Here is a 26,439-nt window from a genome sequence, read left to right as displayed (position 1 = left end):
GTTCATTTGCCCACACGGAGCACTAAGGGGGGGCGGGGGACAGGGAAACAACATAAATTGGTCTGTCGTCCAGAATCCATGTCTCGCTAATGTACCCAGATTAACTCAACTGTAAATTGTCTCCTTGGATGGCAGTGTCTTGCTAAAAGTTTCCCATATGATTCATGATTTGGATTGCTTTTAACGGCTATTGGCTAAGCAAGCCGGTGACTGTACAAGGTGAGGCAATTGGCATTAGTGAGGGGAGGCACGGGAGCGTGTAATGCAGTCAATACTGCATTAACTACTGATGCCCAATTACAGGGAGTGGGAGAGAGCCTTTCAGGAGCATTAGGACTGGGGGAAGCTGAGATCACTGGCCGCCGCTTGCCTAAAAGCTTCACCCTTTGTGTGCCGGGGCTTGGCGCTGACGTGGCCACTCGCTTGGCCTCTGTGGCTGCCTTTCTGTCTTACTGTCTCTCTCTTTCTGAACATGTCCCACAAAGATGCTTTTAGCACATGGAAATGTGCATTCTCCTAGAGCCGGGGCCTGCCTCTCATCCCTCAGAGAGTTGATTCCCCACCCCAGCCTGTGTCCCAAAGTCAGACCTGGAGGCCGCCCCACCCACTTCCATTTAAGGAGCCTCCCAGCAGGCCCCATTTGTGAGCAGGACCGAGAAGAGAGCTATTTTGGTCTCTCTCCCTTGGCACAGGTGGATGATTGCCCGCGAGCACTGGCGGCTGCCCCTCTGCGGTCACGGGCAGAGGAACACAAGGTTCGGCCTCGGCACGGTGGGCTGCGGGAGCACGGCTGCCGGAGTTGGGAAGTGGCCGTGGTTGGACAGGGCGGGCCTTCTCTGAGCAGAAGACAGAGCTGGGGAGCCTCCTGGGGGCATGACCCAAGCCATGCTGGGGTCTCAGCAAATGTGGGCCCCCTCCAGAGCTGCAAACACCCAGGGCAGCGCTGCCCCCAAGTAGCCAGTAGGCCAAGGCTGTTGTTCAGGTCCACCTCCAGGGCCCAGAGGAGCCCCTGATCAGGAGTGCTGGCAGAGTGGAAGGAGGTAGGGAGGAAGGTGGAGAGAAGGGCATCGGTACCCAGCGTGCCCGGAACCGGCGGGCTGGCTGCCACCTTGCCATCCTGCTAAGCTCTGCAGGCCCGCCATGTCTGCTGCGGGTTTGTGCTCCGTGCCCACCCAAAGCTCGGGTTGCTCTGCCTCTCTCCCATCTCATCTCTCCGATGAGAACAAGCACATCTAACTGGCTGGGTGGTTAACGAGGATGGAACGAGATAATGTCCATGTATACACTTGATAGACCAGGAAACCTCCTGCCTGTGAGGTGACATTGTTGTCCACACAACTACACTATGATCAAATAATCTGGTGCCCAGTGAGGTGCCTTGTTCACTGCCCTGTTCACTCACTGTCCCTCTTCCAGTGTATCCGTCATGACCATTGATCACTGCTGTCCAAGAGGCAGGCTGACTTCACTGCTAACCACTGGCCAGATCCCCAAGGCAGGTGGCTTTGTAAGAAGAGCCTCCGAGACCACTCTCTGCAAGCCCTTCCGTCTACAGGGGGCAGTCGAGGCCGAAAGTGGGCAGGAGAGTTGCCCGGGCTTATGTAGGGAACCCAGAGCTGCAGCATCTTTCTAGGTTCTCTGCCCGCCTTCCGTGACCTTTGATCCTTGCCCCAAGGCACGATGAGGCTGGGTGGTAGAAAAGTCTGATTGGAGGGACGTCACCTGTCCTGATGCCAGGTGCCTGAGCGTCCGGGTGGTGGCCCTAGCCAGCCTGCTGACACCCCACAGGACACCGTTCTGTCCTCAAATGGAAGTCCTCCTGGCAGGTGCTGTTGGGCACTAACCTGGGGCCGAGGCTTCGCGGACCAGCGCAGCCCCAGAGGCGCATGTGGCACGTAGCCCATCCTGTCCGCCCTGCGTGTAGTGGAGGGACACTGAGGCACGGAGGGCATCCTCCCCCTCAGGCTTCACTCTTCACGGTGCTGCTCGATGAGTTTGCCTGGCAGGCCTGCACTCGGGATAGGACCACACCAGTGGAGTCGACTTGCACTGGCCTACGAGAGCGATCTTGCCCATCTCTTCCCAGCTCTTGAGTTCAGTGGCCTCACACCGGTAGCGGGAAATCAGCCATGGTGGGGTATTAACACCAGGGACCGTGGCGGAGCCAGTTGTGAAGTGTTTATCAGCACACAACTGGACTGCATTCATCTGGGGCTCCGGCCCCACCTCCTCCTGTTCTGCCACCACCTGGCATCCCCACCCCACCTGGCATCCTTCTCCTGGTTCTCACTACAGCCAGGGCCCCAACCTGCGCTGCCCTGACATTGTGCCTGAGACCTGCTGCCACACTGTGTTCCAGACAGACCCCGCGTCTGCCACCGTGCTTTTGCCCGGGGGGCGCTCTCGCTCGCAGTGTCCCCCTTGCCTGGCATGCCCTTTCCCCTGTAGTTGGCCTTGCAGGAGCCCACGGGTGGCCAAAGCCTCTTACAGACCTTTCCAGGCCATGTTCAGAGTCACATCCCCCCTATCTAGCAATAACCTGGTCTCTTGTTGGAGCGTATTCATTTTGAGTTTTGTCCAAGGCAGGCGTCCACAGTGGCCGACACAACTTGGGGCAAATGAAAAGCAGGTGGTATGAGAAGAGTGAGCAGGCCGGTCCAGGTTGCAGGGGCAGATGCCCCAGAGTGCAGCCCCGCTGGGTCAGATTGGGTCACTAGCTCCTGCCTCCTGCCTCTTCCCAGCTGAACTTCCTTGAGTGGCCCACTGTCTTCAGGGACATCCTGCTGGCCTGATTCAGGAGACCCAGGTGCTAGCCCCAGCTGACTGCTGTGTGACTCCAGACAGCTGACTGGGCCTCAGTTTTCACATCTCTGTAATGGGAGCAATACCTAACTGGCGCCTAATGTCCACGTACACTTGATCAACCAGGAAGCCTCACGTCTCTGTGCAGTGACCTTGCTCTCTGCACGGATAACCGTGGGATCTCTTTGGCCTTAGCCTCTCAGTCTTTAGGGCTCGTATAAACACACGTGCTATGGTGTCACTGAACCCTAACTTAAAAGTGAGGCGTTATGCTCTGCCCGTGTATCAGTAAGTGATTGCTGCCTAACCAGCCACCCCCAAACCCGGAGGCTCGGAACAACAGCAGCCGTTTTGCTCTTGAATCTGTAGGTCAGTGCTTTAGGCTTGGCTTGGCTGAGCGGTTTCTCGGGTCTCAGCTGGACTCTTCATGCCTGGCAGACGGCTGATCTCCTGGACGCTGAGGGTACAAGCGTCCCTCATCGTCCAGCAAGCTCTTCTAGCCTGTTCTCATGGTAGAGACTGGTCAGGAGGGAGAGCGGAAGTACACAGAGTTTCCTGAGGCCTGGGTTTGGCTCTGGGAGGTTTTCACTTCTGCCACATTCTGTAGGCCAGAATAAATCACAAGGCCAGCTCGAGTTTGGGGGCAGGGTGGCGGTGGTCAGATTCTGCTCTTGAAGGGAGGAGGTGGAAAGTCACATTGCAAAGGGCGTGCCTGGCTACCAGCAGGAGGGGTAGAGAATTGGGGCCATTTCTGTACTCATTCCACCAAAGCTTCCTCCACGTATGATCTCATTGAATACCCTGAACCACCCTAGGAAAAAGCCACACGTATTATCCTCATTTCACAGATGAGAAAACTGCTCTACAAAGAGGCTGTGTACTTGGTCGCAGGTCCCACACTTGGAGGTGCCGGAGTTCAGGCCATCTCACTGCAGAGTGTGCTGGGCCGCCTCCCTGTTCCAGCTGGCCGACTGGGAGGTGGGGGAGAAGGACACTCGGGGAGGGTTCAAGGGAGAGGGGGTGGAGCCAGCCAGAGGATGCCTGGGGACAAGGGGAGGGAGGCTGGCGGTCAGGGCAGTTTTTCCGGGGCTGCCATGGGAGGGCAAGCCTGCAGGGGAACCACAATGAGGTCAGCCCCCACCGTCTCCTCCAGCTTCTGCTCTGGGTTGTGCGATGCCGCTGGGCTGGACGGGTGGAAGGGGTGAGAAGCTCGGCGCTTACCGGAGCTGACTCAAGCCTGGGTCTGTATGCAGATGCAGCCAGGCAGGAATCAATTCATTGGTTAGCCCCTCGCCTCAAAACGGGGCGGTAAGTGGGCTGGTGAGAGGCCTGTGTACATTCATAAACCAGCTGATTGAAAAGCAATATTTCAGATAAATACAAGCCAGCGATCTATCAGTGGTTGTAATAAAACCCAGGCTTCAGGCTGTGATTTTATTTTGAAATAATAAGAATTGCTTGATTCTTTTTACTTGAGTTACCATGGTAATTCCGGCGTGGAGCAGTGTTATATTGATTTAGAAAGTGGACAGTAATATTTCTTTTGTGTTATTCTGTTTCTAGGCCTTGATTTCTAATTTCCACTTGGAGATTACTTTTATAAATTTCTTAAGTCCTTCCACTTTTTTTCCTCTCACAGTATAATTTTCCTCTCATACGCCACTATGTTCTGAGCTTATTGGTTTGCTCTTATTTTAAATTAAACTTGCTGGTTTCAAATATTGAAATGACATCTTTGTCTGTGTCTGTACTTTGGTTTAGCAAAATATTACAGTCTGACGCTTTCTGCTTAATAATTTAAGGGAGGCATTCTGTCGGCCCTCACTGGGTGCTGATAACTTATGACTCAACCAGCGCGGGCCTTAAACTCCTGACATTTTAATATTGTGTGGCGGGAGCAGCCGCCCCTCTGCTCAGAGTCTCAGTGGAGAAAAACCCGCGTGGTACCCCAGAAGGGAGTTTTAATAATTCAGCCTCACCAGTTGGTATGATGACTTGACGGAGAGGGGAGGGAGACCCGTCCTTGCCATGTAAGAGGGAGCCGCTCTGGCCCGGGCTCCTACGGCCCATGGCTGACACCTGCTTTGTCCTGTCTCTCCCCTCCCTGAATCTTTAAAAACTCCAATTCCTCATCCCTGGTGTCTGGGAAGGATTGCGTGGGGGCGGCCTCGGGTGCCATCCAGATGCTTGATCTCTGTTTCTCCGCTTCCCCATTTGTAAAGCAAGTGGAACTCGCGGGGGCTATGAGTCAGACAGCCCGGGTTCGAATCCCACCTATGCCACTGAGTAATTTGGAATAGTAAATTGTAATAGTAGTTCTGACCGGTCACATGGGTGTGATCACGACCGCTTTTTAGGTCTGTTGAGCCTTCGGTAGGCCAAGTTCCTATGGTCTTGTAGATGGTTGGTCAGCTCCCTAACCTTCGTCAGGTTTAGTGAGGAGCAGAGGAGAAAGTAGAAGTGGTTGTACTTGGACATACTTACTCTGCTCCAGATACGCACGGGGTTCGGAGCCCTGGCAGGATTGCTCTTTGGAAAGCACCTAGGCCTTGGCTTCCGGAGGTGGGTCAGCTCCGCCCCCTTTCAGGCCCACCCAGCCGCGAGCTGGAGTGATCTGTCCTCTGGGCTCCTCACACTATCCCACAGCAAGGACTGGACTCCAGAGGGAAACTCGCAAAAATATGGGTTCTAGGGCTGAGATGGGTGTGTGGGGCGCCCTCTCTCTGGCCTGAGGAGAGGCCCCTGTCCTGTGTGGTGTGCCAACGAGGTAATGTATTTGCTACCCCTTGCTGCGTAACAAGTTATTTCACAATTGTGTACCTTAAAACAACACCCGCTTGTTAACCTCACCGTGTCCGTGGGTCAGGAGTCCAGGTACAGCTTAGCTGGGTCCTCTAGCTCAGGGTTTTTTTACAGATGATAATTGAGGTGTTGGCTGGGGCCGTGGTCTCCTGTCAAGATTCATGTGGGGATTGAGCTTCCCAGTTCACTCATTTGGCTGTTGGCAGGATTCAGTTCCTCCTCGGGCTGTTGGACTGAGGGCTTCCATTCTCGCTGACTGTGGATCAGGGACAGCCCTCATTTCGTGCCACGGGGGCCTCTCCATCATGGCAGATTGTTTCCTTAAAGCCATTGAGAGAGTGTCTGTTAGCAAGCAGGAAGTCCCAGTCTTTGGTAAGATGTGACACATCTAATCACAGACGTGACATTCCATCACTGTGGCTGTGTTTTCTTCCTTGGGAACCAGTCACTAGGTCCAGTTCGAACTGCAGGAAGTAGGGGATTTTACAAGGGCCCGAACTCCAGAAAACGGGATCATTGGGGACGGTCTTAGATATTGCCTACTGTCAGAGGTCAGCAAACTCTGGCCGCAGGTGGCCAGCAGTTTAGCTGCCCCTAGAGACAATGAAACGTCAGCTCTGTCCCCAGGAGGCCCATTGCCTCTGCCTCACACCACAGAAGGCCAGGGGGGCTCAAAGCCTTTCATTTAATCCTCACAGCCCCTTGGGAGGCTGGGAGATCAAACGCTGGCCCCATTTTGCAGAGGAATAGGTTGTGCTCAGAGAGGGAGAACACTTGCCTAGGACAGCCCAGCAGGTCGGTATCTGGCAGAGTTCATATGAGAACCAGGCCTCCGCCTGCCACGGGCCTGGGGGGTAGTGAGGTAGTGGTAGAGGCACTCCAGGCCTCCCTGGCCCCGGTGGTGAGAGGCAATAGCCCTGACTGTAGGCACACGCAGGGACCAGGGCCGGGGATGGAAATTGCTGGATTCCTTGTTTCACAGGTGGTAGGTTTGCGGAGCATGGGAGCCAGCAGCACAGCTGTCTGCTACCGAAGGGCATCTCTTCTCACTCAGTGGTGACCCTGAGAGGGAGGGAGGCTGGTTCCTCCCTGAGCCAGTCTTCCTGCGGCTGTTGGACTGAGGCCCTCAACCCCTCCCCAGCTGTGGCCCGGCCAGGCGGAGCCAGCATCTTCCAGGCGGCCTGGGCAGAGGCCACTTGAGCAGTTCTTCACATGGGAGCAGGACTGAAGGAGGCTCTCCTGTGGGTGGAGCCCAGGGCTGGGAGCCAGAACTCCTGCATCCACAGCCTGGCTCTGCCCCCCAATCCCAGTCTGTCCCTGGGCAGGCCCCGTCTGCTCTCTGGGTCTGTGCTTCGCCGCTCGCGTCGCAGGGCTTGCTGGCTGCTTGCCGCCTGGTGGTACCGTGTGTGGACACATGTCTGTGGGGAAGGTGTGTATCGAGGCCAAGGCCAGGAGAAAAACCTCCCTGACAGGGTTTCTTTGTCTTTCCTTGGTGTCCTGGGGCCAGAGAAGTAGAGATCCCAGGTGAGAACATCTGTGGCCTCCGGCCTTCCATACTTGGCCTTGCCACATTTGACTCCAGGCGAGCCGTTTCATTTCCAGCTGTTCCCAGAACCTCAACTAAGGTAGACGGGACCCCCGAAGCAGGCCCAGAGCCTGGAGGCCAGTGAACCGGAAGTCACGGCCTCAGGCTTGCAAGGACCCTGGTTAGTTACCCCCCTTCTATGGCAGGGAAACTAAGGCGCCAAGAAGCATCTACGTCCTCTCTCAGCTGAATGTCTTGGAGATACTTTCTGAGTAGAAAAGTCTGAAGCCCAGTAGAGGCTGCCTCCAGCCCACGATGGGATGCCAGGGCTGTACCCCCTCTCTTTGCCTGTCAGTCAGAAGCTGTTTCTTGCAGGCAGCTGCTCTCACTCCAGCCAGGAGCTCTTTCCCATCAGTGAGGTGGCTTGGCAGGGGCTGGGGCTCTGGAGGAACAGAGGGCAGGGGGCAGCTCTCCCTCAGGTGCCAGGTTCTGACCTGGTACTCAGCGCAGACTTGGAGCGTGACCTGCCTTTCTGCCTCATGGATGTTTTCACACTGTTCTTTGATCTTCAGAACGCTTGATCAGATCGGTGCTGAAATTGCCTGTGTGTGAGAATAACAGCTCATTAATATTATTGAAAATGCAAAAATAAAAAATATGATCCAGGAAAAAAAATCAAAATTGGTTGAAATAATTAAAGCAAAACTGGCAACAGTTAAGACTGCACCTGGCAAAATATGTTATTGACTAAAAATTGACGGAGGAATCAAATCTTCCTGAGAAAATTTAGATCTGCCAAAGTTGGCTCAGGAGATATTTTTTCAGTAGAAATAATTATCACAAAAGAAATCTCAACGGTGTCAAAAGCTCTAGTTCATAAGATTTAATATGAGCCAAAAACTGATCACGAACGAAATACTGACTTTAAATTTAAAAATAATCGATCCCAATGAAAATAATTCCAATAAGGATTTTTTTTTTTTAATTTTGTTTTAAGTGTCTTGGGGGAAGGAATTGTAGTAAAATATAGTTGGGGAAGGGGCAAATAAAAATCTTAGTTTAACACTAGTGGATAGAAAATTGATCAAGGAATCAAACTGACTTAATGAAGCTTATTAAGAACTACTTTTTTGACAAAGCCATCAATGGTATAATTCTTATTAAAATATACGGCTTAGGGGCTAGTTGCTAGTCGTAGATGCTTAGCAATTATTTGTTAAGTCAATAGTGAGTGAATGAATGAATAGGCAAAGGAGGTTGGGAGGGGAGCAGAGAGGATCACAAGGATTGTTTTGTCCCAAAGGGAGGACAGACTTACACTTACTTTTTAAGATTTTATTTATTTATTTATTTATTTATTTATTTGAGAGAGAGAGAGTACAAGCAGGGGAAGCAGCAGAGGGAGGGGGAGAAGCAGACTCCCCACTGAGCAGGGAGCCTGATATGGGGCTCAATCCCAGGACCCTGAGCTCATGACCTGAGCCCAAGGCAGCTGCTTAACCCACTGAGCCACCCAGGTGCCCCAGACTTACGCTTAATTAAGACTATTTGTATTTCTCTGGCATGTTTTCCAGCACCACCCAGCAGTTCTCCAATTCGCAGTGGACGCAGACTGGGTGTCCTACAATTTAACTCAATTCCAACACTGTCTTGCGTTAGCTCCTGCAGGTTAAGGGCTCAGTCCCATGAGACTGCCCCCACTTCAGAGGCCAATCACAAATCCCAGTTGTCATCTGTACTTCTGACCAGCCTGCTATAAATCGGGGTTCCCACGATCCCCTCCTCAGGTTAGAGAATTTGCTAGGAAGGTTCACAGAGCTCAGGGAAACATTTTCTTACATTGACCAGTTCACTGTGTAGGATCCAGATGAAGAGGTAGATAGGGCGAGGTCTGGCCGGGTGGTTCCCAAGCCCAGGAGCTTCTGTCCCTGGGGACCTGGGGTGCGCCACCCTCCTGGCACCTGGATGCATTCACCAACCCAGAGCTCATCAAGTCTTGTTCAAGAGTTTTTATAAAGCTTAATCTCCAGCCCCCTCCCAGTCTTTCCCAGAGGTCTGTCAGTGCACAGGGCTGGAAGTTCCAACCCTCCTATTTCTCCGTCTTTCTGGTGACCAGCCCCATCCCGAGGCTAGCTGGGGGCCTCACAGTAAGTCATTTCAGGACCACAAATGCAGGTGTGCTCAGAAGGGGCTCCCGATGAATCACAAAAGATATAGCCCTATCACTCCGGAAGCTCCAAGGGTGTTAGGAGCTCTGTGCCAGGAACCAGAGACAAAGACCAGATATATCATCCCACAGCTATTCTGGGGAAAACAAACCAGAGGAGATAGCATTAGGGGCAGCCAAAACAGCACATGATGCGAGGGGGAGCATTCTTCCTTTTGAGCTTTCCAGGGTGTCCGCTCCCCACCCCTCCAGCCTCAGACTGCTCCCTGCTCCTTCCTTCCTTCCTTCCTTCCTTCCTTCCTTCCTTCCTTCCTTCAGTTTTCTGGTGAGCCTGCGGTCTGGGCATGTGAGGGGACAGGGTGCGGATGGGGGTCTGGGTGTTCAGAGAGGAGGCAGCTGAAGCCTAGGGAAAGCAGCCTCTTAGCTGATAAAGCAGGGCCTGAACTTCCAGAGTTGAGCCCCAGGCAAGGCAGAACCGAAGGTCCAGGCTGCAAATCTGGCCTCACCTACCTCCATCCCAGAGGCCCTTGCTTGCTCTGCCCAGCTTTGGCCTGAGGCTTCCCCTGACCCTCCCCTTCCTCTTCTGTTGCTGCCCCATGACCGGACCGAGATCCTGGCTTTCCAGGCTCCAAAGGAATGATCTGAAGCCCATGGGCCTGAGGCAGGCAGGAGCACACCTGGGCAGGGAAACGGCCAGTCCAGACCTGCCCAGCCACCCGTGGGCCAGTTCCTAATCCCTTTGTTTCATGTGATCTGTCCTTAAAGAGTTTCTTGGCCTTCCTAGCTCTGGGCCAGTTTTCTTTCTCAGACTAGCTTCCATGAAAGCTCCTGATTCTGGGAAAGAGCTAACTATTTATATCTTATCTGTGTCTAATACAGTCTGCCCCCTAATTATATGTATAGCGAAGATGGGCCCTGAGAAGAACAGAATCTTTGTGTCCGAGGGCACCTCCGTGTGGTGCAAATGAGTCTAAGGTCTTGCCTCTGCAGTGAGCTGACCCCCAGGAGCATCTGTGGGTGGCCCTGCCCCTGCCTGGCTGCCCAGGGCCTCGAAACCCACCCGGCCGCCTCCGTCCTGCTCGGGCCACACCCTCTTCTCTCCAGGGCCCACACTCCCAGGAGCTCTGCCTTCTCTTAAGGGCAGCGGCTTTGGATTCCCTCCCCCGAGAGGAGAGAAACCCCCAGAGCATCAGCCCAAGCACAGGCAGATTTGAAATTTCTCAAATTCTCTAAGAGAAACAGCAGCTGCAGGAGGGGGCGACAACTTACCGCACAGGTGGCTTTCTTTGGACTTGGGCGGGAGGTAATCAGCATGGGCTTTGGGTTCCAGTCCTGCTCTGCCTTGCTCTGGCAGTGAGATCTCGGGCAAGTCCTGCTCTTCCACCCCCTGCTGTGTGACCCTGGGCCACACTGTGTGTCCTCCCCAAGCCTGCTTCCTCACATGGAAGCTAGGGCCCCGAGCGGCCTCCTTGTCCTCGCACAGAGGTCAAACGGGAGAAAATGTTTCCATGTGTTTCGCCAGCTGGACAGCACTGTGCCCACCTGAGGAGCTGGTGAGAACATGGTGGCTGCATGAAGGGAAGGGTGGCTGCCACCCCTTACCCCTGAGGGGTCCCCTCAGCCGCAGGACCTGTAGGACTTTGGAGAAGTTTGGAGAAGCTGGGGGATCGTTTCCCTGAGACAGCAGCCCATGATGAAGCCATGAAGACTCATGGAACCAACCTCATGCCTAGAACATGGGCTTCTGTCCTCTCGCCCCATGGCACAGACATCCTCCTCTAGTGACCAGAGCTGTCCTCTCCTTGGGGCTGGTCTGTGTGCTGAGATGAGGCCTGAGGTGCCCAAACCTTCAGCCTAACCTTGGTCATCCCTCCAGACTCAGGGTGGCTGGGTGTGCGGGTCACATCCCGGCCTGGCGCCCCCTATTGGCCAGGATGCTTCATCTTGAGTCACCCTCTCAGATTAGCTGCAGAGGAAGCCGGGCTGGGGCTGGGCACTGCATGTGCTCTCTCCAGGGGTATTCGTTTCACCCAGAGGTAGCCTCGCCGAGTTCCTCCCTGGCCTCCATGGCCTGGATCCAAGCCTGCACACCCCTGTCCCAGGGGGCCGTAGGAGAGGGCAGCACTCCTTAACTGAGCCTGGGCCGGGGGGCCTGGAGGGCCTCACTGTGACCTTACATCATGCACCTAGCCTCACTCCTGGTACCCCATGTGGGACCAGCTCAAGGTCCGAGAGAGGCACCCTCCCCCACGGGCATGCGCAGTTTTGTGCGTAGCGCGTAGGCCTCCGAAGAGGCAGAAATTGCAACAAGAGACAGAACACGAACGCAGTGGTGGAAGCAGACAGATCGGAGGAGAGTGGTGGATCCAGTGGCGTCTGAGTTTCCTGGGAAGCAGGGCTGGGAGCGTGGGTTCAGCCAGATTTCTGGATGAGGGGTGAGGAAAGGAGGCAAGGGGGTGCTCTGGGGAGCAGCCAACAGGAGATGGGGGAAGCAGGGCCTGGCCTGCTGGTGAGGTCAGGCACCCTCCCCTGGCCCTAGGACTTTTTATCAACTGGTTCCTCCTGTTCTCAAAGGGGTATTTGTTCTGCTTTGCTTTACAGCAGCGTTATTGAGATACAGTTTGCATGCCACAAAATTAACCTTTTTAATATGTATAATTCAGTGTAGTCACAGTTGTGCAACCATCCGCACTACCTAATTCAAGAACATTTCCAGTAGCCTGAGAAGAACCTTCACCCATTAGCAGTCCCTCCCCATGACTCCGTGGCAACCACGAATCTGTTTTGTCTCTATGCATTTGCCCGTTCTGAACTTTTCATATAAGTGAAATCATACAACATGTGGCATTTGTGGCTGACTTTTCCCCTAGCCTGACGTTTTCAAGGTTCATCCGTGTTGTAGCATGAATCAGTACTTCCCTTTTATGACCAAATACTACCCCACCGTATGTATGTATGTATCACATTTTAGTTACCGTGCGTCGGCCGTTGTGAGTGATGCTGGTGTCAGCATTCACGTACAAGACCTGTATGTGGGCACGTTTTTACTTTTTCTTGGGTATATACTTAGGAGTAGAACCGCCGGGTCATGTGGGAACTCTGTGTTGAGGGGTATTTGTTTTTCATTTCAAATAAGAAGTGCCAGAGTATTTCAGACAGAAATCCTTGGCTGTCTGGGCTTTCTTGCTGGGCTGAGCCCCTCCTGGGCTGCTAAGGTTTGGGGGAACTGTGGGCAAGTCCTTTCCCCTGCTGGCTTCAGGTTTCTGATCTGTGACATGGGGTGCTCATGGATCCCTGCTCACCGTAAGGGCCTTTGTTAGTGCTTATTATTTCCGTAGCAAGTCAGGGATGGCAAAGCACCCTGCTGGCGTTAGCTGCTTTGGTTCCTTAGACCTGTGCGTTGGGTGTCATGTTCCCGTTTTGCTGATGGGGAAGGCGAAGCTCAGAGAGGCTAAAGGGCCTGACTGAGGTTACATTGTGGGTCGATGGCAGAGCCTGACCTTGAATCTGGGGCTCATCAGAGTCCAGGTCCCTTGCCTGAACTCCTGCCTCAAATCTGTCTCTGGGGGAGGCAGGGCTCTACGCTCCAGAGAGGCCTGCCTCAGCCGCCACCACGTTTTATGCCCCATCCTGGGCTCTGGGAAATTGGGGTGCAGACGTGGCCCGGGAAGAGCTCGGAGGTAGAACGGTGCTATAGGAATAAGGACTGGGCAAAAGTCCACTTTGTAGCTGCGTGTCTTTGGCTGTCGCTCCCCCTCTGTGAGCCTCGATTTCCCCATCCATAAAATTGGATCCATCATTGCTACTCCTCGCACGGGGGAATGTGCTGAGATGCTGTGTATGAAGGGGCAGGCGTGCCACCAGGAAAACGGAAGGTGTTACCTACACACTTAGCACAGGTGGAGAGCTTGGAGAGGGTACAGAGTGTTGCTGGGCCGTGGAGAAGTGGGGTGGGGGAGTTAGGACCGACGCTAAGGAGGAGACATCACCTGGGCTGGCCAGGAAGGCGATGGGCGGGCCGTCTCCCGGGCAGCCCTGTGTTCCCCAGCCTGGGGCTGCCAGAAACCAGGAGGGATTTCCAGAGACTCAGGAAAGAGCTCCCGCCTCGGGGAGAGTGTGTAGACAGGCCCTGCTTGTGCCCCCAATCCTCTCCCCCAGCCGGGCCCATAGATGCCTGAGAGGGGGCTTGCATGACTGCCTTACTTACCCCGAGTGGTAATAAAACACTTTAAATTTATTGTGACATTTGGATTTAATTAAAAAGTACACACTTAGGGAAGTAGAACATAATGGGGAGAGAGGCAGGGTGGCTTTTCCCCTCCTTTCTTCCCCAAACTAATTAGCGTTGTATTTTAAATTGTTTATGTGCCGCTAATCATCGTAATAAATCATTTATACTGAAAAAGACACACTCGGCTGTGCCCGCCGCGCGGGTTCCGCTCGCCGGGCTCTATCGCGAACAAATTGATCTGGAAGTGAATTTATTAACCACTGGGGAAGAAATCATTAGTGCTTTCTCTAAACATTCCCCAGGTACGCTTTATTGCTGCAGTTTATGCTGTAACTAAAAGGAGCATTACCCAGGCCCATGTTGTAATTCCCTTGCAGAGCTGGCAGCCCACTCCCAAGCTAGGGGGCGGGAGGGGTGGGGAGCCCCGGCCTCCTCTCCCACATGTGGTCCCGCGACCCCAGCCCTTTCCCTGTGCTCCTCATTCCAAAAGAAGCTCCCCGGGAGGTGTCTGTGGGCCCAAGGCTTCGAGGCTTCGGCCACCCCTTCTGTCGCCTCTCAGCTGAAGAGTAGTTCACAGTCACTTGTGTTTACGTCTCAGGAGCGTGGCTTAAAGAAGCAGTGGCCTGAGATTTGGAGAACTGGGGAGCAGGGGTTGTGAGGTCATTGGCGGCAGAGAGGCTTGTCATGGACCTGCTTCTCCACCCAGAGATGGGGAGGATGTCAGTGCTGGGCCGACCGTATGTCTGGAGGAACAAACATGGCTGAGCAGGGACCCAGGCAGGAGCAGGGGGACCACAGCTGAAGCTGCCAGGAGCATCCGCTGCTGGCCCGAGCCTACAAGGCCTTCCTGCTATGGGCCTCGGGGCCTTTCCCAGGGTTTGGCTGAGCCGTCTGGCCTGCTCACCTGCCTGATGAGGCCTGCTGCCCTGTGTGTCCTTGTCCATCTCACCGTGCCAGGCCCAGAACAGTACTCCGCACTCCACACATGGTCCGTCCAGTGACAGCGCGATTGTCAGCTCCCTGGTGGCAGACACCAGCCCTGGGTGACGCGGCCTCCAGCGGCCGCCCTGCCTTTCCCGGCAGCCAGCCTGCCCGACCCACTCACACGCAGGGTACTTTCTTTTCCTTTGCGCTGGGGGCTGCAGACCACTCTGACTTCAAGGGCCTGCTCTCCAAGACACTCGCACTCACAGCAAGCTTTCTCCCACCGGTTTCTGGAAGGGAAATCCACTTCTGAACCAAGAAGCCTCTGGGATCCTGGGGCTGGTCTAAGATGCAAACCCTGCCTGTCCGACTCCCAAGGTCTTCTTCTAAATGCCTTCATCCCCTGGTGCCCTAGGAGCCTCCGCAGCCAGGTTGGGAGGTGCACAGGGATCTGGCTCACACAGGCCTTGCCTTCAGCTTCTCTCATCCAGGTCTGCAAAGGACGGTGGAGCAGCCCCCAGCGTCTCAACAGGAAGCCTCGGGCAGCCCCAGAGCTAGTGCTGGGTCAGCAAGAACCAAAGAGGCTCCCGTCCTTGTGACCCCTGGGGGCGGGGCACTGGCGTCTCCCTCCTAGCCCCCTCGTCCTCCCTTCTCTCAACCAGCCCGCTGGCTAGCAGATAAGTTCTGGATGCTTCGAGAAGGAAGCAGAACCCAGCATCTGGCTAGGCTGAGCCTGCCTGGAGGGTCCCCTCCTTGTGTCTGGAGAACACATTTAAAAGTTTGAATTCAAAATTGATTTTGAAGGGCCCTAATCTCTGATCCCCTGGCGCTCACGGTGTGTCTGCAGCTCCTGCCAGACTCTCGTTTTCTGGTTCAGCGCGTTGGTGCTCACGTCCCTGATGCTGTGAAATTGAGACTCGTCTGAGAGTCCATGCCCTTCTCCTCCTCTGCGGAGATCGCAGGCCCCTTGGGAGCCCTGTTTCATTAGATGGGTGACGTGGGCTTTGCGGGTGCCCAGGGAGCAGCTGAGTTGCTGTCTGGGGAGCACAGCTTCCAGACGCTTCCCTGCTGATTCCCCACAGCTGTGCAGCTCCAAGCAGCATCCTGCCAAGGGACCTGGGGGCTTGCTCCAGCAGCCCAGGAGAGGGTAGGGCTTGGTGGAGGCTACAGATGGGAAAGGCTTGAGCCCGGGGTTCTTCTGTAGTAACCTTCAGGGCCTTTTTCTTCCCACGGGCCCCCAGAGGCTCAGACTTGGCTGGGAGGGCAGAGTGGTCACATCCCTAAGCCAAAAGGACCCGCAGGTGGGGGGTAGGGGAGGCTAGGTCTGTGCCAGGGGATGAGGGGTGTCCAGGCCACAGGCACAAAGGGAAAGACTGAGCCGCTGAGATCACACAGGTGACTGAACTTTGGGGCTCTTCCTCCCCTCCCTGAGGCTTGGGATGGAGTATTTATGTGCAAAGGGACATTCAGAGGGGCACTTCATTCCTCAGAGATCTGTAGGGCTTGAAGAAGAGGATTAATGCCCCTTGATCTAGGGGGTAGAGGGCTTCTATTTGCAAAAGAGCTGTAGTTTCTCAGTTGGAGCCCTGGGCTGGGCCTCTCAGAATTCCACACTGAGGACGGCATGACCCGGGCACTGCCACAGTCAGATCTGCTATGGAGCCACGCAGCTGCAGAGGCCCAGTGGTGTGTGGCAGGGGGCAGCAACAAGCCCAATGAAGGCTCGCATCTCTGGGGAGCCTGCCTGTCTGCATCAGCCCCCTCTGGCCGGGAGACTCTTTACCAGTAATATCTGGATAGATTCTGCTCAGTCTCTTTATTCATTAACTGAACTGATAGTTAAAAAGTGATTGCTATAGGGCTCAGTGCTGGAGACACAGTGGTGAGCAAGACAGGACTCCCAAAATAGGCCTTTGTGAGGCGTTCATTCTTTTGAGAGAGACCGATCATTTGTCTTAAGTACAATCACAAAAAAAAGTAAAACAGTTACAAATTGTGTTTAAAAACTCAGAAGGAAATGACCAGGGAGTCATTTCAGTAAGGAAATGAGGTGGTCAAGGAGAGCCACTCTGAGAAGGTGACATTTAAGCTGAAGCCCAAGAATGAGAAGGAACCAGCTACATGAAGAGGCAGAGAAGGGTATTCTGGGGAGAGGGGGGGAAACAGCATGTGCAAAGGCCCTGAGGCAGGAGGGAGATCTGGAATGTGGCTGGCGCACAGTATGAGAGGTGGAGGCAGGGGCCAGACCGCATGAGGATATCATAGGCTTGTTGAAGAGGGTGGATGTTATTCTCAGCCCACTGGAAGTTACGGAAGGGTTTCAAGCTGAGCAGTGACCTGACCTACTTTGTTTTGAAAGATTTCTGTAGCTGCTGTGCGAAGAATGGATTGTAGATGGTCGACATGAGAGGCTGGTAGGGAGCTATGCTGATAGTGTGGTGAAAGATGGTGATGGCTCTGGAAATGGAGAGGAGAGGCAGGCTGGGGAGTGGGAATCAGCAGGGGAGAGGGAGTGGAGATGGTGGAAGATCTGAGGGTGACTCAGTCTCTGGCCTGAGCATCTGGGGGGAGGACGGTGTTGGTGTGATGAGGGGAAGCCTGGGGTACAGGTGCCCGGGCCGGGTTTCAGGGAGGAGAGATAGGGTGCCGTTTTGGGCCTCCTGCTTTTGAGGCATGTCTGGGACCCTACAGAACAACCAGAGAATGCCTGCACTCACCCTGCTGCGAACTGTGCAGTTAACTGAGGCGTCATTCCCATGACAGACTCCAAAGAGCACACACAGCTTCGGACCTTTCTAAGGCCCCCTCCCTAAAGAACGGCCGCAAACTGTGTCTTGGGGCAGGAGATTGCACCTGGCCCAGGGCCTCCTGCAGGCCCCTGCAAGGTCTAGACCGGGTCCCCTGAAGTCATCACCAGACACCAGGCTGTGCTGGGCTTGGCTCCCCTCAACAGCAAGGGCCTGTGAGGTGTGCGGGGAAACTCCGCAGCCCCTTCACCTCCAGATGCTCGAAGGTCACTGCAGGGTCAGGCGTTAGGACGTACCATTCCTAAGGAGGTCTGATCCCCCAAAACATGCTGCAAAAATACANCGTCGTAGGGAAAGGCTCCTCTGGGGGGCACGGGGGGGCAGAGGCCTGTCCTGCTCTGATGTACCCCACAAGGGTCTTTAGAACTGTCTTCTTTTGTGGGGGACCAGATTGGGTCCCAGCAGAAGTTTACTTTCCTCATTGTTTTGGAAAAAGATGAGGCCATACTGCCTCCAGCAAGGAGCTAGAGCGGGAGGGGGTGGGGCGGCGGCCTGGCTCCCGACCCGCTTGGCCCCTCTCAGGCTTGCCCTCCCGCGGGTTGCCGTGATTTCTCTGACCTCCAGGTCATCAGGAAGATGAGAGTTGCCGCACAGAGGAGGCACTAGAGGCTATTGTCATGCAGTTAAACGTGACTGTAGTGGCCACAGGTGTATGGGGACAGCCCCGGCTGGTGCTTCCACCTGCCCTACTGTGGTGGGCTGTGGAAACGGGGAGGGACTTAACACTTTAGAGAAGGCAATTATTGCTGGACCTCCTTTCAGTTTCTCACTCTGAGCTGGGCCCCTCTCTAGGTCCCCCTCCCTCCCCCCTAACCTTGTTCACACACCAGCCCCTGGCTGTTGATTGAGGGCCCCCCAGCAACTGGGTTCTGGGCCTGGGGCCCCCAGCCCTCCCCTCACAGCTCAGCCCACCCACCTGAGGACCTGTGCCATCACAAGGCTTCTTTGTCCCTCTCAAGGCTGTGATGCAGACATCTTAGGTCTCCTCTACATGGCCCTTCTGGTCCCTGTTCCCTTTCTGGCCCCGCCTCGAAGCCCCTCCGAGGTCCCACAGCAGCTATAGCTTCTGCAGGACCAGCAAGGGAGCAGAAGTGGCCTGGGACTCACCAGAGCATGGGGCCTGTGCCCTGCCGGGGCCATCATTTCTTCTGCTCTTAACCCAGGCGCTGCTCTCGGCGTGCCCCCCGGCTCCCACCCCAGGATCATTCTGGCGTCTAGGCCACCCAGATGCCGCCCCGGTGAGCCTTCCTCAACGAGTCTGTGCAGAGAAGCCATAGGGTGTGCGCTGGACGAGAACCTGAACTCTGGAGTCGGTCTGGCGGGGCTTCAGTCCCTGCCCCGCAGCCTCCTAGCTGTGGGACCTTGGGTAAGGGCTTGAACCTCCCTAGACCTCCGCTTCCTCGTCTGGTGAACGGGGGTCATCATTAGGATGTCAGAGTGAAGATGAGGAGTCCCTGAGATCACAGGCGCAGCGAGTGCTGAGTAAGTGGTGGGTTTCATGAGGAAGTGTCCGAAGTCCCGGCCGAGGGGTGTCCACCTCAGTTCTTTATTTTTTTCTTGACGGTGTAACATATATCAGTAAAATGCAGAAGTCTCAAAGTCCAGTCCAGCGAGCTTCTGCGTTTACGTTCACCCCTTTAACCACCACCCAGGTCAAGACCGGGGCGTTTCCAGTTCCTCTCCAGGCTTCCTCACACCTCCTGCCAGGTGATAATACACACCGTTATTCTGACATTTCTCACTGCAGATCGGTTTTGCCTGTTTGGCAAATACGTATAAATACATATAAATAGAATTATACGGTATATCCCTTTTGTGTCTGGCTTCTTTCGTTCAACATCATGCTGTCTGGTTCATCCGTGTTGTTATGTGTATCCGTGATTCCGTCTTTTTCGTGGCTGTGTGTCAGTCCATTGTGTACAGTAGTGTATTATCCGTTTTACTGCTGATGGGCACTGTTTGCAGGTTGGGGCTGTCACAGAGAAAACGGCTCTGGACATCCTTGTACGTCCCCTCTGGTGGGCATAAGCTGTCATTTCTGGTGGGGGTATACCTAGGAAGAGAATTGTTGGATCATAACACCTAGATCATTTTTCTTAGCTGATGTTTTTAAAGATTTATTTATGTGTCAGAGAGAGAGAGAGAATGAGCGCGAGTGCCCACAGCAGGGGGAGCGGCAGGCAGAGGGAGAGGCAGACTCCCCGCTGAGCAGGGAGCCCGATGCAGGGCTCGATCCCTGGCCCCTGGGATCGTGACCGAGCGGAAGGCAGACGCTTAACTGACTGAACCCCCCCCCCTGGCGCCCCTTAGCTGATTTTTTTAAGCCACTCTATCAAACACTGTACTTCATGTCCACACATTGTACTTCACATCCTTTAATTTAAGCCCCAGAATAATTCTTCAAAGTGGACTGTCCTTCTTTAGCAGGTAGTGAAATTGAGGCAGAGCTGGGAAGTGATGGAGCCAGAATTCAAGCCGAGGCTGTCTGTCTGCAGGACCCACAGTCTTCGCGTCTACACCGCCTGCCTCTTCTCCCAGACCCCCTTGTGGGGCAATGCTGGAACTAGAGGGGCCAGTCCTCCAGTGAGCCGGCCACCACCCCCAGCATCCCTCCCCTGGCCCCATGGGGAGTTGGAGGCCACGGGAGCCCGACTCCTCTCCCTCATGTCACGCAATGAGCACGCCACCTGCAAAGGGGTGCGCGGAGGGGTGGTAATGAGCGTGCTGTAGGTGGCTGTAGCCGCGCGTTGCAACAGTTGTTCTCGTTGGCTTTTGATTCCAAATGAGTAGGAAATGCTATTAGTTCAGGCCTCGCCTGCCGCATGGCAAGGCCCTGGGATAGGAGTGCAGTGAGACGAGAAATTGTGGAGATAAAACTGGTGTGAAATGGAGGCCTTCTCACAAGGCTGGATGTGTCCGTGCGAAATGAAGTTACTTCTGAGAAAACGAGATTTAAGGAGATTCTAGCAGAATTAGATTACACTTTCAAATTTCCTTATTAAACAGGATTGATGCCGTGGGGGGGCCGCTGGCTGGCTCTGTTTGCACCCTACTCCACCGTTCTAGGCCCGGGTCCGGGCCCAGGTGGGCACACAAGCACCTTGCAGGTTGACCGTGACCCAGATTCCCAAAGACCGCAGACCCCACCCCACCCCCACTCCCCCGGTAGCTGGCGAGAGGGTGCGTGCCAAGTGCGGGACTGCCTTTCTGGAGAATCACCAGCGCTCCCATGGCTCCTCTGTGGGTAAAACCCAGGGGCTCTCGCTCCTCCATTTCCTTGGGAAGGTGCCCTTGAGAACAGGGTACCAGGCCTCTTACTCGTGGGTTTTGCTCAAATGAGAGCTCGATTTTGAGCTACAATCTACTTTTTGGAAAGCTTTTGTAAAAGGCAGTACAGGTGCCCGTGACTGCTTGTGCGTGGGTGTGTGGGATACGTGAGCACGCCCATCATGCGTGTGCTCGGATGCATGCATGTGTGTTTCCGCAGAACATACCGAGCACCTGCTGGATGCCAGCGTTGCTGGGCTGTGGAATAAAACCACTGTGGGGAGAATCAACACAGCCCCACCTCTCGTGGAGCCAGCGTACATGCGTGTGATCACGTGTCCACGCACAAGTATCCGTGTGCTGCTGTGCATACTTGCAGACATGTAACGCCTCCCTTCTGGGTCCGCGAGCACCTCAGAGGTCCACAGCACGCAGCCTGACAGCAGGGCAGGTGAAGCCAGTGCTTGGGCCCCGAAGGCAGACTGCCAGGATTCAAATCCCAGCTCTGTCCCGTACTAACGGTGTGACCCCTGACAGGTTGGAACCTTCCTTGGGTCTCAGTTGTCCCATGCGTAAAATGGGAATAACAATGGTAGCTATCTCACGAGGCGGCTGTGAGCCAAGCGCTGAGAACCTGAGCCCCGCTAGCACAGTCAGCCTTGTCTCCCGGCAAGTTGCCCTTAGCCCCGGGCGAGCTCAGCTTCCCTTCCAGAGGCACCAGGAGAAGGCGTGCCCCTGGCGAGGCAGGGGAGCCCCAGAACTGCCCTGGGTGGCCGTGCTGTGGTGTGTGGAGACAGGTTTTGAAGCACTACTGAGACACATACAGACATGGCGAGAAATGCCAAGGTGACACCTGCCGGTGGCCCCCGAGGAGCCTGCCGTGAGCTGCCACAGTGATGCCTTCTCACCTGCTTGCCCGTCAGACGGGCGGGGCTGTTTCCTTCTACGCATGTCTGCTGCGACCGCGGGACTGTCCTCTGGGTAACGCTGGACCCTCGCCGCTGCCTATGTGACTTTCACCAGGGCGGCACATTCAAATGATGTATTTGCTTCAACGTAAGTGGTCGTCACCATTTGAGGGACCTGAGATGGAGCTGCGACTAATGCCGGGTGGGGCGACACTACTCAGAGCTGACTTTTGACTGCCGGGCCCCACGTCAGTCCTAAGCACTTCACGTACATGTACCCCTTATTCCTCATGGCAACCCTGTGAGATGTGCACTGTTTTCATACTCGTTTTACAACAAAGGAAGCTGAAGCACAGAGGAATTAAAGTCACACCGTCAAAGGTGTCACAAACACAAATTGAAGGATACCCTCTAAACGGCCTGTATTCTTCGAAAATGCTAGTATCTTGAAACACAAAGAGAGGCTTAGGAGTTCTTCCAGATTTAAGTAGACTAAACTTGACAAGTGAACGCAACGCACGATCCAGAATGTTCTTTTGCCATACAAGATATGATTGGGGGAATCGGTCAGATCTGACCAATTACAATAGCATTATCTAAGAGTGTTAGCTCGGTGCTAGTTTCCTGGTTTTGTTAGTTGTACTGTGGCTCTGTGAGAGAATGCCCTTGCTTTTAGGAAATGCACAGCAAAGTGTTTCGAAGCATAAGCCTTCATGTCTGAACCCAACTCGCAAGTGAGTCAGGAAAAAAATTATAGGTGGATGTACAGAGAAGGATAAAGCAAATATGGTAAAATGGTCCTATTTAGGGAATCTAGGCAAAAGGTGTACAGGAATTCTTTCTATTTTGCAACTTCTCTGAAGGTTTGAAATTGTGTCAAGATAAAAAGTTAAAGCAAAAAGGGAACAAGGGTCAGAACAGGGGGAAGGCATCCCAGGATGCATATTAATAATATTCCCCAGTTCCTGGGTCCGTCCGTCCGCCCTGGAAGCCAGACTGCTGTGGCTTCCTATGCATGACCTTGTTCTGTCCTTACCGTCATCTGTGTGGAAAAAGACGTTTTTGGCTCCCGTTTCACAGAAGCAAGTCGGAAAGATGAGGGATTTGCTCCAGGTCCTCCAGCTCCTTGGGACAGTGCTCAGGCTGGAAAGCAGGCTCTGTCCGTTCAAGCTCTATGCCCTGCGCCTCACCCCCACTGCTGACTCTGAGTTTGGGTGGAGAGGGGGATGGGTAGGACAGGCCATTTCTTCCTGGAGCCGTGGTGGAGGGAAGGTGCTGGGATGGAAGCACTTGCAGGACGGAGAGGGATAATTATTCCAGGATTCTGCAGGGACCAGATCCCGCAGGGCCAAGCGGGACAAGCTGGCATGTGGGAGGGGCCCTCAGATGCCAGCTGGAGGTGCCAGTGGTGGCCACAGTGGCGCAGGGCATAGCTTGGAGTGACCCGGGGCTGGGTGAGGTGGGCATTCTATGGTGGAGGACTGGCTTTGGAGGAGATTTTGGGAGACAACGGAAGTGCTTCCCAGCTGGGCTCAGCCTGCTGTCTAAGCCAGAGGGAGGCATCAGGGGGACTGGGAGCCGGTGGGCTTGGCAGTTTGGGGAAGTTCACATGCCCGATATAGGGGGCAGCTTGGCCTGAGATAGCTGGGCAGGGATTGCTGAGGACTTGAGTCTGGCCTGGCAGACCCCCTGTGGTGGGGGGTGGGGGTGGGGTCCAAGTGAAGACGAGGGCTTCTCTCCTGGCTGGAGGGTGGGAGCAGGAAGAGCTGAATGACCTCTGGCAGTCCCTCCCGGTCACTGGGACTGTCTGGCTTTTCCCCAGATTACAGAGCTGAGAGCAAGTGTCTGGCAGCCAGATGAGTCAGACTGGGAGGCTGCCTGCTTCTCCCATCAGCCTGCCCGGCATAGAGGCGGGCTAGGGGTTTGCCCTCTCTCCCCTCGAATGGCATCTCCCCCCACACCGAGTTTGAGGGGGAACACACAGGCTACGTGAACCGGTTTATTTTGCTGGGTCCCATGTGTGTCTGAGCGTGTGCCCACGCGTGCGGCAGGCTCAAACACCGTCCGTTGTAAAGTATCAGTGTTTTCATGGGTGAGTAGTAATTACTGGGTAATGCTTTAAAACCTTTCCTGAAGGAGTGCAAAGCTGTTTTTTTTCTAAAGTCAGGAGTACATTAAAAGGATTACCATGTAGATTTGATTTTTAGATAACACTAAAATGGATCCCAAATGGACTTCAGCAAAGGGATGCTATCTCCTTAATGGAAAGTGCACGGCCCGAGGCTCAGCTCCCAGAGCCAGGCAGGGGAGGGAGGGAGGGAAGAGGTGTCTGCGGGGCTGACTGCCGGGCTGGGTGGGGGCTGGGGAGGCAGGGCGGGGAGGGCGAGCCCTGACCCTCTGAGGATCGTCTTACTCCATCTGGGGAACAGACCAGAGATGCCCCGTTTAAACCTTGCCTTTCCAGGAGTGTTTTCAGGTCTCCTGAATGGGCCCAGTGAGAGAGCAGACACAGCGTGGGTGCTCAGTAAAGAAGGGAGGGGTGAGTCAGACTTCTCCCAGGACCTCAGCCTTTCCAGACAGAGAAAACCTGAGGTCCCCGTATGCTCCGGGAGCCCCTTAGCCACGCTGGCCCCCGAGGTCTGTGCCTCTGTGGACATCAGACACTGGCAGAAGCCTTGTGGCTTCTTAAGAGTTCTCCGGGGCCCAGGAAGCAGAGTTCCCAGGACTTCCCGAGCCCAGCTGTGTGCCAGAGCCAGCCCGGGCACAGGCAGGATGCAGGGGACCTGGGCTAGTGTGTGGCTGCGCTCCTCACGGCCTCCCTGGGTCCTGTAGGTTCCAGGCCCTTCCAGCTAGTGCTACAGATCACAGCTCTGAGGGCTTGGCGGCTAGGCGTGCCAGGGCCTGCGCTTAGAGGGCCAGCCTGTCCAGAAGCCATACCAGACGGAAGACGGAGCAGGACAGACACTTCTAGCGCTGGGGCCCTTCCTCACTTCGTTGTATAACTTAGTGGGTCTGGGTGCATCCCCGGCGTGTGGGTATTCTAGTTCCTCACACACCTCCTGCTAGTGACAGCACAAGGGTAGAGCCCTGAGGGCGGGGATGGGGGGCTCAGGCCTGCGGCCCGCGCAGTACGCAGTACGCAAGGGGAAAACCAGCCTTGGCGGGGCTATCCTAGAGGCCGGGCCTGAGGTTTTCCAAGCTGTGCGTGTGCACCTGGAGCCGTGCCGGCTGGGTGCTCCCTCCATGGCACCCAGGGACGATAGTCCCACCCTGGGACCCACAGACTCACATCCAGCTCTCCTGACCACTCCCCTGTTTGCCCACACCTGGTTCCTCCCTGTAGGCCCGGCCTTGGAAGGAACCCTTCAGAGCCCCCTTAGCTCTCAGGGATGCCCGTTCCCCAGCTGGCTTCCATGGCCTCCTTAGAGCTCTGTGACCAGACTGCACCCTGCCGGAGGAGACACAGGCAGGCCTGAGGACATAGTCACCTTCAGCCTCATCTCTCTCAGACCAATTAACCTTTAGAGCTGCATTAAGGAAATTAGGCAGCAAGCATCCCGGCTAACAGGCCCTGCGGGGACTGGAGAAAGGAGGAAGGAGGAGAGTCCACTGCTGGCCTGTGCTGCCGGGCCTCTGCCGTCACCTGTCCTGCTGCTCCTGAGCCCTAGAGGGTCCCCTCCCCAAGAGAGATCTGAAGAGGCAGCAAGGCACGGGAAGGGGGATGACCCCCGGGGCCAGCTGGATGATGAGTGGCTTACTCTGGACCTTATCTTCAGAGCTTCTGTGCCTCAGTTTCCCCATCCTGCCTTGGAGCATTTTCCTGGAAGAGCTCTGAGGGCCCTTCTGACCTGACATCTGTGGATTCTGAGACTGAGGCCCCTTGGAGGCTGATTCCCTTCTGAAGTCTGAGGAAAGGTCAGACGTCAGGAAGAGGGAAAGGGACGGAAGCCGCTCAGACTCTGGGCTGAGGGCAGTGGGAGGAGGCAGGGATAGGAGGGATACCAGGGAGTGGGAACTGAACCCAGAGCCCTAGAGAGCGCTGGGGTCCCCTGGAGAGGATGGGGTCAGGAGGAGGGCAGACTTCACGGGCTTGGTGGAGAGCCAGGGAGGCAGGAAGGGGTGGGCTGTCCCCTCCAGAGAGGACTCCCCATGCACATGAGCCTTGGTCAGGGAGGGCACATCCCCACCCCACTGTCTTCATGAGGGGTTCTCAGGCACCCCCAGCTGCCCCCAGGGCCTGGACTCTGAGACTTCCTGCATTTCTTCCCAGGCAGCCTTCAGCACATTCAGGCCTCAGGGCTCCACACAGGAAGTCCAGACTCAGGATGACTTCTGTCCCCACCTCCTCCTCAACTGTTGCTCCCTGCGGTCACTCGGTGTAGCCCCAAGGCTGGGGGCTAGAGGGGCACATGCTATGCCTGTGTGCACACACTTGCCTGATGGGAGGTCACCTCTCCTTCCAGTAAACTGCATGCTGAAATTCCTGCCCTTTGTATTTTTTCTTGTATGTTAGGAAGCATGCATGGGCCCTGGGAGGGGGCCCATGGCTCCGAGACTCTTATCCTGGTGGGAGGAGCAAGGATTCAGAGATTCAGAACCACCCCACCCTCAGGCCAGGGCAGGTAGGAAGTTTGAATCTAGCTAGAAGCATTCCTGAGGAGAGCCCCAAGGAGACCGGCCCGCAGCCTCCCTGGCGCTCCTGCCAGGAGACCCAGAGTGCCTGCTCCCCACTGGGAGTGTCATGGGGTGTCCCACTTTCTTCCTGATGCCGCCACAGTTCTACATGAGTAAGCCAAGAGGCTGTAGCCTGACTTTTGAGGGTAAAATGGTCCAAGGCACGAACTGTCAGGAGGTCTCACTCTGGGTGTTCCAGTGGACCCCAGCCCATGGTGAGATTCAGTTGGTAGGGCCACCGAGGAGCCAGTCAGATGGTGGCTGCATGAGGACAGTTTCAGGCCTCCCGTCGAGCAGACCGCGCAGGAGGCAGTGGCGGGGGGGGGGGGGGC

General features: G+C 55.2%; 1 protein-coding gene across 1 annotated transcript in view; it reads left to right on the top strand.

Annotated features, from left to right (window-relative positions):
* LMO1 (LIM domain only 1) overlaps nucleotides 1–26,439 on the top strand; it is a 40,130-nt gene that overhangs the window by 8,735 nt on the left and 4,956 nt on the right. The window lies entirely within an intron of this gene.

Source organism: Ursus maritimus, unplaced genomic scaffold (genome assembly GCF_017311325.1).
Source record: "Ursus maritimus isolate PB19 unplaced genomic scaffold, ASM1731132v1 scaffold_16, whole genome shotgun sequence".
Classification (NCBI taxonomy): Eukaryota; Metazoa; Chordata; class Mammalia; order Carnivora; family Ursidae; genus Ursus; species Ursus maritimus.
Note: the sequence above shows the minus strand (reverse complement) of the source record. Positions and strands in the feature narration are given on the sequence as shown.